At 35.3% G+C, this 11,068-nt stretch overlaps 1 pseudogene; it reads right to left on the bottom strand.

Annotated features, from left to right (window-relative positions):
- Nucleotides 1-913: 913 nt before the first annotated feature.
- LOC144228859 (large ribosomal subunit protein eL21 pseudogene) lies at nucleotides 914-1,463 on the bottom strand (annotated as a pseudogene).
- Between the last annotated feature and the right edge of the window lie 9,605 nt (nucleotides 1,464-11,068).

Below are 11,068 nucleotides of genomic sequence, written 5' to 3'. Positions count from 1 at the left end.
AACTGTATGTATGTATGTTTGTGTGTGTGTGTGTGTGTGTGTATAGTTATGAGAACTACAATGAAAAGTACCAAGTACATTTGAAAAAACAGAACAAAGAATCAGTAAATATTCACCACCAGCATGAGTGTTGCCAGCACCACTCCTACCACCTACCTACCACTACCTGGAATTGGCCAGGGGACTGTCAGACACATGCATCCTAGCAGGAGCTGATTTAGAAATTACTTAACAGAAGAAAATTGTAATTTGTGTTTAGGCCATGCACAGAGACAGAAGGCTTAGAACTATTGCGTGTGAAAGAGCTCAAGGACAGAGTTCAGTGCACTGAATCGTTCCTGAGAGCGATGTTATTTTAACTCTTTTGAGCCAGCTCTTTTTCATTCTCTTGGGCATTTTTGGTACTATTGACAGGTGACATGTGACATTCACCTGATATTTCCAAGCATCATACTGTATGCATAGGGTAGATGATAAAGTCATTCGCTTGATTTGAAATGTAAGTCGTCCAAACTTCACCCAGAAAATGATTCAGGAAGAAATTTGGTACTTGTTCTGAGTTTTTAAGAGATATTTTGGCGGAGAGTGAGGGAACTGAGGTCCTTCCTGTTGTGTTTAGCCAGCAACTAAGCATCCCACTATGAGACTGTGTGTCTCTTTGAGGAAAGAGTTATTAATTATGAGGTTCTCTTAGAGAGATCATGCACCCTGGCACCAGATCTGAGCCTTACCTCTGCTGTTCCCCATCTCTTTCCATTTGGTAGTATGAGAAGTATAGAAGAAGGTAACTTTGGGAACTTCCTCCATGAGTTTTGTTTTTGTTATTTTATTTTGTTTTATTTTATTATTTTATTTTATTTATTATTTTTATAGGCTTGGAGTCTTATTTATTTATTTATTTTTTTGGCACTTATCATGCCATGAATTCATAGGGGATGAGATCCAGCAGCTCAGGCTCCTTTCCACTGGTTCTCCCAAAGTGTGCTTCTCTGTGTGGGGCAGGCTAGAGCTTCAGTTGAACCCAAGTACCTTTCTCATTGGCTTTCTTCTTTTCCTCCTGATCATTTTCCTTCAGGCACTTCAGGAAGCCGTCTCAGCTCTTTGAGTGCTTAATATGCTGAACATATGCATTAATTCTGTTGGCAACACTCTTGCTCTTAACTTGTTTATTTACAAAAATGCCAACAGCATGCTGGTTATAGACTCTTCCAGTTTTGCCAGGGTAACATTAGCGGGACATTCCTTTTTGAACAGCACCCATTCTCTTGATACCTCCAGTATCACCTTTCTTACAGATTTGCATGTATGTGGCCAAAGGAACAAATCCATATTTTCTCAGAAGGTCTAGATGACATATACCAGGCACCTCTCCTTTTTCCTTTGTGTTGGTAATTTTGGCAAATTACTGGAAGATGGGGGTTCTGGACAAAAAAGCCCTCCATGAGTTTTAATCTTTCCCCCATGGCAACAGTCAACACCAGAAAGGGTCCTTTCTCCAGGACCAGAGCCTGAGAGACTGTTGCTTTCTCATCCACAAATCTAATTCTATGACTGACTTGTGAGGCTCTTCCTTCACTATTGCTTTTAACCCTGGAGGAGACATTTATTTTCTTCCTTCAAAGTAGATCAAATATCTCATCTTCATTATTCTTTTATAGCTATCATGCCATAACATGAACATTTAAAATAAATTGAACATGCAAATTGGGAATGTGCCTCTCAAATAGCTCTTAATTTCCTACCAGTAAAATGATAAGGCACAACTGACAAAGGGAAGAATGGGTTTCTGCAATTTGTGTTGTCAGGTTTCCAAGTCAGATTGGAGGCTGATTTTAAAGCCAAAAATTATAACAGATGAAAACATTTAAATATATGAGTTTGAATTTGACATTTTACTATTTGTTCATGGTGGGTACATGTTGAAGCTAATTTTCTTTGTTTTAACTCAGGGTGAGTGGGATTAGGTTTTTCAGTTGACTGTATTGTGCTTCAAGCTATGTTGAATTTTTATCTGTGAGCATTTCTTTTGAGCATGCCAAGGTCCCGACTGACATATTGTACTGATATCTCGACATTATAACCACTGGGGGTGGGACAGACTGTAGGAGATGTGGAGAAAATAAAAGGGGGGTGTGTGTTTTTGGATCTCTTTTTTTCTTGATTTTGGTTTTTCATTGCCTGCTTTTTAAAAATTTCTTACCAATCAGCTTACTATAATCTAGTTGTTGTTTTTATTTAAAGATGGGACAATAACAAAATGAATGAGAGCCAATATTTTCTTCTTTAGAGCCTCTCACACCTCATCCACCTCAACTTGCAAGAGGGTGACTTGGAGACCGAGGGCTCTGAGCCTAAAGCTTTTTCAAGCATTGACACAGGATTGATGGACATGGGGGAAGGAGAAAATTGGACCCTGAGAATCTGTCCAGCTTTTGTTCAAACAATCAATGAGAAAGATACTGGCCTTTTATGTTCTCAGCAGTCTCTTTTGAACAAACAGAGGCTGTCAGACTTCTGATTTTTTTTTTACCTTGTTGATTTCCTTTTCTGAAAAAAAAGGTACAGTACAAATAAGAGAAAATTCTCAAAGACAAGTCAGGTTACTCCAGACAGTAATGCCATCAAGGCAGTGATTCCAAGGCTCTGGGTGAGTGCGTTCGATGTCACAGGAAAAGGGAATAATAGAAGTACTGTTATTTGACCTTCCTGAATAAACACACCACACAATTTGAAGACCTATTTGGACTATTTTTAGCAAAATAAATTTTACATTGGTAATAACGCATTCATGGTTAATGTTGAATAGAACTGTGACCTTTTTGCTGTGAATTATTTTGCTTACAAAGCTATATTGTAGCCCTTTGTAAAGTATCTATTTATAAATTGATACATCTGACATTGAGTTGCTCTTTTATTTACTTATTTATTTTGGTTCCGGGACTAAATAAGAAAAACAAATCAGTTTTTTTTTTCTTTACTAACTTAGGGTATGATGAGGTTGGTAAACCTAATTCAAGCAAAAATTTTCACCAATGATACTGCACTTTTGAGATCTATGGTCATTCTAGTGGAAAAGTGGTTGTTATAAGCTAATTATTTATAGGCACCTAGACTTTTTAGATCTACCCATTCTGATGTTTGCCTTTCCGACTAGTCACGTATTCTATACATACTGTTTTACAGTTTTTTACTCTTTGTTTTCCCTATATATGTGAAGAACACTGGGCTAAAAACTTGAGTGAATGTATGATCACAGTCCAAATAGCTTTATGGGCTAAGCGTTCTCTAAAGAAGCTGTTCTGTCATCTACGAAATGGAGGGAATGATAATGAAGATACAGATTAATGCATGAAAATCGTTTAACCAAAAGCATAATAATGCAACATTTTTAAGGCAGTTCAAGGACTGGAGAAATATATATGTATATTTCACCCAAAAGGACAACCTATGTAAACATCAAGATTATATGTGTATGTGTGTATGTGTGTGTGTGTATGTATCTATGTGTATAAATGTATATACACATATACATATATAAAATAATGTATATATCTGCATAATTTATACTTGTCTGTAGATCACCATGTATACTTAAGAAAAATTACATGTATTGAATATATCTATGTGATTCTAACTCAGTTTGAGTTTACTTATGTAGATGAGTATAAATTTATATACTCACTTACTCTTAGGAATATGTTTTTCTGGAACTTTCCCTATATGTTGGTACTCACAGATGCTGTGGCCTAAGCATATTGGTGATAGATTTTATTAAAGTGTGGTATTGAGAGGTATGGTAGAAATAGCACTGGATATGGAGTCAGAATAACTAGTTCTGAGTCATGGCTAGGTGAAATACTCTGAGACCTTTAAGAACTTAAATCACTCTTCTGCAGTATGGTATGTTTAAAGTTCTGGAAAGTTTAAATGTGATTATTCTAATGAAGGTGCTCTATAAGACCAAAGGGGCCATAATGCTACTTACTATGTCTATACCATTGCTTCTATGTCAAGTTTTAGGAAAGGTGAGTGAGGATAGGTACAGGTTGGTACCTAAAGTAGGGTAAAGGTGGTAATACTTTAAGGAATGAGGATATATCTATACGCTCTTTTCTGGAGAGCAGAGTCTTTACTAAATTTTTCATACTTCTCATGCATGGGAGACTTTTTTCTCCTTTCATTTGTTTATCCATTCAGTAATTTATATCACTGTGAATGCATGGATACTTATTTCATTATATGTTATAATCTAATATAATTTATTTATTTCTTGCTCCATTTGTTCCATTTTCAGCATTTGGGAACTCTTTCAGTTAGCCTTTACCTATTGTGGTTTCTTTTCCTTCCCTCCCTCCTATCCTTCTTTCCTTCCTTCTTTCCGTCCACACTTCTTTCTCATTTTTTTTACTTTTTGGCACTACAAGATGTTCCAGTCTCTTCTTGTATGTATCCTCTGCCAGATCTATAATCTACTATTTCTCCAAAAACCTGTAGTTCTCTTTATTAGAGAATGGTATTAGAAACCAAGATCTGAGTGCTAGGTGTCCTTGTTAAATTGAGGTAAAGCTGCACCTAGGCCCTCTTGGTTGACCACAAAGCATATATGTGTGCATCTCTTCCTATTTATAAATATTTCTCTATATAACCACTTGCATCTATATTAAGTTAAACATGGTATTTCCAATTTACTCAATTGTTTAGTTCCAGTGTACATGTACAGCACTATCAAAATTGTTAGCCCATTTTCTGTTAATTTTTCTGCCACTTGATAGAAATAAACAATTATTTTTAATTGTTTATAGTCCTATCTAGTCAATTGTTTAGCTCTTTTCTCTCTTTACTACTTTCTTGGGCTTCACCTTAAAAAATCTCAAAATACCACTTCTCCCCATTTATATATAATTTCTCCAATTAATAAGTTTTAATTTTTAATGTTTATTTATTTATCTTGAGTGAGAGAGAGGAAAAAAGAGGAGAGAGAGGAAGAGAGAGAACCCCAAGCAGGCTCTGTGCTATCAGCATAGAGTTGACCTGGGGCTCAATCTTACAAACTGTGGGATCATTACCTGAATTGAGATCAAGAGTCGGTCACTTAACAGATTGAGCCACCCAGGCACCCCTCCAATTAATAAGTTTTAATTTTGTAAGATTAAATCAAGCTCTTCAGCTGTCTTGTTTTAATAGGTCCCAATTACAAGGAATTATTCATTTAGTTAGTATTACTCCAGAATAAATCATTAAGAAAATAAAATATTAATCATTTACTAATTTTGAACCATTGGATGCTTTAAAATTTAAGTAGATAAATTTTGAGATTAAAGCAATACTATAATTGACATGCATCTGGAAATATACTTAAATTGTTTTTATTTCTTTGATTACATACATTGAGTACAAACTGCTTCTGTTTGCCAACAATAGAAAAAAATTAGGGGGTATATTTGACATTGAGAAGAATTATAATCTCTATTACTGGATCAGAGACTGTATAAAGTTATGAAATATGGTGCTATTTGTAATGCTTTTTTCCCCTGTAGAAATGGGGAACATAAGATGGTTTTTGGAACACCTGTAGAAATATTTCATTGCATAGCTTTAGGGAAAACAGAAACAATACAAAATATTTATTACATAAATAGTCTTTGTGCAAGATCCCACAGAATCTGTGTTCTAGGTATAACAGAGGTGTCGTCCCATTAAAAAGGAAAGATACAACAGTAGCAAAAGAATTGAAAATTTGTCGGGAAATATATGCTTACCTGAGACAAGAGTATAGTCATTACATATATGTATTCATTTATTGACTTCGCTAGTGTTAGATCCAAAGTCATTTCACACATGTGAATTTCCATGTTCCTGTTTTTAAGGCACGTATATGTAAACCATTAGTTCTCAAAACATTCAACATCTAGCAGAACCCCTACAATGCACAGGAAAGCCCTCCACAGAAAGGAATTACCCAGTTCAAAATATCTATAATGCTGAGGTTGAAAAACTCTGGTCTAAAAAATGGGTATGCAGTGCTTTTTATATTGTTGAAAATGCTGAGCAAATGTAGATATACATTTAATTGTTACAGTGCCTTCTGACACCAGTTATGCAGAGTTAACCTTAACTTTAAAGGTTAAGGACATTGTTCTTACTTACTTTAGACACTAGTCACAAGTTCCAGAGTCCCCAGGCCACTTACACCTCTCACCAGCTGGCTATAAATTTGGGGGTCCTTTCTACCCCCTCAGTGTTTGGTAATTCCCTAGAACAACTCACAATACCTAGGAAAAACATTATACTTCTGCTTTAAAGTTTTATTATAGCCAAACAGTACAAATCAGAACCACTCAAAAGAAGAGACACAAAGGATGAGATCTGAGGGGTCCCAGACATGAAGCTTCCATGTCCTCTCCCTTTGTTATAGTGTATGTCAGTGTGTAAAAATACACAGAGGATTGCCAACCAAGAACGCTCTCCTGACCTTGATGTCCAGAGCTTTCACTGGGGTTTTATTATACAGTTATGATTGATTGAACCATTGGCTATGTGACTAAACTCAACCTCTCACTTCCCTCTGCTTCCTGGAATTCAGGCTCATATCATATGACTTAAAACCCCTATTACTTCAATCACATGTTGTTCCAGCTGGCATGGCCAGCCTGCAAACTGAATCACTTCTTGTACATAAACTGTCTAGGGGTCCTCAGTGACTCACTTTATTAGCATATATTATCAGGCTCCACCATGAATAAAAAAGACATTCCTATCTGGGAAATACCAAGGATTTAGAGACCCTCTCCCCCAAACCGGGGACAAAGGCCAGCCAAATTGTTTGTTACACAGGAATTGGTTTATAAAATAGATGAATGTATAATGGTGATATAACACTGCTATAATCTTGATATTTATCAAATATATTTTCCAATACTGAATTTGATGAATATAGACACAAAGTAGCCAATTGAAAACATTTTAAAAAGGTACATATAAAAACGTAAATAGGAAAAAAAATTGTAATTTTAATTAGAGAAGAGGATGATTTGAGAGTAGACCTAAAATATATTAATTAGGATATTAATCTATATTTTTTACCTCTAGGAAGACAAAACTGAAATAGTTTAAATGTAATTCAGGGAATTTACATTTATTTGATGATTTTTTCTGACAATAGATATATATTACTGAAATTACTATTCATAAATGGTTTTGAAATCTATAGAGACTATATTTATACATATTAGAGAATATAGCAATTCAGGAAAAAGGGCATTTACAAGACCTGATGAATAGAAGATTTAGAACAAAGCAAGGTGTTTGTCAATTCTCTTTAGCAAACATCAGCAAACATTAGTATAATACTCAGGTATTAGCTGCTGAGGCACACATTATGAAAAATCACAATTGTTAAAGTACATAAAGATAAAGGAAAAATGGCATGTCTAAACTGAAAGAGATTATTTGTGTTAATAGAATAGATGAGATATTTGTGAAAATAATTTCAATAGAAGGTAGAATGTGATGTTTAGTTTCAGATAGATGCAAGTAAAAAGTGTATGAGATCAGAAGGGAGGAAGACAGTAAGTTGCAAATAAACAAAAGCCTATATAACATATTTCTGTTGAAGGCTCATTAAGATGACCAAGGCAGAGTAGCAGCTCCCTAACAAAGAGGCTATTAAGGCAAAGGGACAGAACTATGACTTTTGGGAAGCATCATATCTTAAAGTGCTAGGTCCAGTTGACCAAGATTTGAGGAAGAAACAATGGCTTTCTTTTGTAGGTATGGCTATAAAATCTGGGTGGGTGGGGGAAGGGACAGTGTTAAAGTTGAAAGAGTAAGACCAAGAAATATGTCCTAGTGCACAGTGCACAAGAATAGAGATGGAAAAATCTAACTTTAAAAAAATATATTTAATTAATTTTTTAAATTTACGTCAGGTTAGCATATAATGCAGCAATGATTTCAGGAGTATATTCCTTAATGCCCCTTACCCATTTAGCCCATCTCCCCTCCCACAACCCCTCTAGTAACCCTGTTTGTTCTCCATATTTGAGTCACTTATGTTTTGTCCCCCATTCTGTTTTTATATTATTTTTGCTTCCCTTCCCTTATGTTCATCTGCTTTGTATCTTAAAGTCCTCATAGGAGTGAAGTCATATAATATTTGTCTTTCTCTGACTAATTTCACTTAGCGTAATACCATCTAGTTCCACCCATGTAGTTACAGATGGCACGATTTCATTCTTTTTCATTGCCAAGTAATACTTCATCGTGTGTGTATATATATATACATATATATATGTGTATATACATCGTGTGTGTATATATATATATATATATACCACATCTTCTTTATCCATTCATCCATCAATAGACATTTAGGCTCTTTTCATACTTTGGCTATTGTTGACAGAGCANAAGTCCTCATAGGAGTGAAGTCATATAATATTTGTCTTTCTCTGACTAATTTCACTTAGCGTAATACCATCTAGTTCCACCCATGTAGTTACAGATGGCACGATTTCATTCTTTTTCATTGCCAAGTAATACTTCATCGTGTGTGTATATATATATACATATATATATGTGTATATACATCGTGTGTGTATATATATATATATATATACCACATCTTCTTTATCCATTCATCCATCAATAGACATTTAGGCTCTTTTCATACTTTGGCTATTGTTGACAGAGCAGCTATAAACATTGGGGTGTATGTGTCCCTTCAAAACAGCATACCTGTATCCCTTGGATAAATACCTAGTGGTGCAATGGCTGGGTCATAGGGTAGTTCTATTTTTAATTTTTTTGAGGGATCTGCATACTGTTTTCCAGACTTGCTTCACCAGTTTGCATTCCCACCAGCAGTTCAAAAGGGTTCCTCTTTCTCCGCATCCTCGCCAACATCTGTTGTTGCCTGAGTTGTTAATGTTAGCCATTCTGACAGGTGTGAGGTGATATCTCATTGTGGTTTTGATTTGTATTTCCCTGATGGTGAGTGATGTTGAGCATCATTTCATGTGTCTGTTGGCCATCTGGATGTCTTTGGAGAAGTGTCTGTTCATGTCTTTAGCCCATTTCTTCACTGGATTATTTGTTTCTTTGGGTGTTGATTTTGATAATTTCTTTATAGATTTTGGATACTGACCCTTTAAAAATAGATCTAACTTTTAAAGGAGGATGGAAAGAAATAAAATGGTTGATGAAAAAAATGAAAAATTGAATAATGAATTATCATTAAAAAATTCTTGTTTTATAGAAGAAAAAGAGAAATGAATGTCTTAAATATTTTTGATAATGTGTATATCATTCCTTTAAAAGTTCATTAAATGATGCTTTCAGTGTGATCCACTTTGAAAGCTTCAAATGTGAGGAGTACCTGAGTGGCTCAGTCAGTTAGGCGTCTGACTTTGGCTCAGGTCATGATCTCATGGTTTGTGGGTTTGAGTCCTGTGCCAGGTTCTGTGCTGACAGCTAGCTCAGAGCCTGGAGCCTATTTCAGGTTCTGTGTCTCCCTCTCTCTCTGGCCCTCCCCTGTTCATGCTGTCTCTCTGTCTCAGAAATAAATAAAAAAAACTTAAAAAAATTTTTTTTAAAAAGTGAATATCTTCTCAAAGATCTTTTCTGCCTTCTGATTCTAGAACTTTGACCACCATGAGTTTTCCTTATAACTGTCAAATATTTTCTGGCCTAAAAACAGAGAAGTGAAAGAGTTCTTTGGGAAGATACATTATTCTCCACAAAAGAAGTACTTGGTTGACACGATTCATGACATTTCTTTGACATATTGCACATCATTTTGATTTTTAGTATGATTCATTTGTATGATGCAAAGGGAAGCAATCATCGTTTGTTATTTATGGTTTGCTCTGTAATTACAATTGAAGTTACTTTTACATTGTATTTCTCATTTCTTAAAGCATCATTAGAATGTGATAATTAATAGTAAAAAGGTACAAGGCAAATAGCTGTACAGCTATTTTTAATTTGCATTTACTAATTTATTAGCATTCTTTTTAAAGCCATTGTTCTTACATTGGTTCATGTATACCAAACACAGCCTATAATCAACAGGACACCATCCTAAACTCTGCATAAAACTTTACACAGATGCCTCCTACCAGTATCATCTCCTAGGCCTGAGAACATACTTCTCTCTAAATGTATTAAGAAAATATCACCATTAAGACTTTACAAAATTACTTTCTGCTTTCATTTTTTAAAAAGTAAGCCATACTTTATGAATTTAAATTAGTTGGCCTATCAAAAGAATATCTATGGGCACTGGGGTGCTCAGTCTGTTGAGCATCTGACTTCAGTTCAGGTCATGATCTTGCAGTTCATGAGTTCAGACCCCACATTGGGCTCCCTGCTGTCAGCACAGGGCCTGGTTTGGATTCTCTCTCTCTCTCTCTCTCTCTGTCTCTCTCTCTCTCCCTCCCTCCCTCTCTCTCTCTCTGACCCTTCCCTGCTTGCACACCTGAGCTCTTTCTCTCTCTCTCTCAAAAATAAATAATCTTAAAAAAAGGAATATCTAAAGCAATTTGAACATCCGTTAAGGAGAGAAATATGACTATGGAGAGGCACTGTGGCCATCCATTAAGATGGCTTATTAAGATGGTTTCAGTGCTAGCTTTTTTATTAAAGGAAAGTAAGTTTTATCAGGAGTATAGATAACAACTGTAGTGGATGGCCCATGAGTAGCATTAACAAGAGTATAGAAAGTTCAGGAAGAATAATGTGAGAATCTGATATTCCCATTCCCTAATTTGACTGTTGACCCATCCTGTCAAATACTCTACTGAAATGTTAAAATTACAGAGAACCTTGGAAATCATATAGTCTAAGCCTTGTTTTCCAGGTGGATGCCTGTCAAAGGTAATCATTTAGGAAGCATTTGTTGAATCAACAAATGAATGACAGACAGAGTCTAAGTAAATATAGTAGAATTTTATGGTTAGTTTCTAAGCAAATTAGAATCTTTGTCTTCTGAATCTTCTATGGTGTTTTTTCTCTTACATCATTCTTTCTTGATTTCATATTCAATCTCCTAGTAAATAGTTGTTAGTAG

This window comes from Crocuta crocuta, unplaced genomic scaffold (assembly GCF_008692635.1).
Source record: "Crocuta crocuta isolate KB4526 unplaced genomic scaffold, BGI_CrCroc_1.0 scaffold656, whole genome shotgun sequence".
NCBI lineage: Eukaryota > Metazoa > Chordata > Mammalia > Carnivora > Hyaenidae > Crocuta > Crocuta crocuta.
The sequence above is the reverse complement of the archived record's forward strand: the minus strand, read 5'-3'. Positions and strand labels throughout refer to the sequence as shown.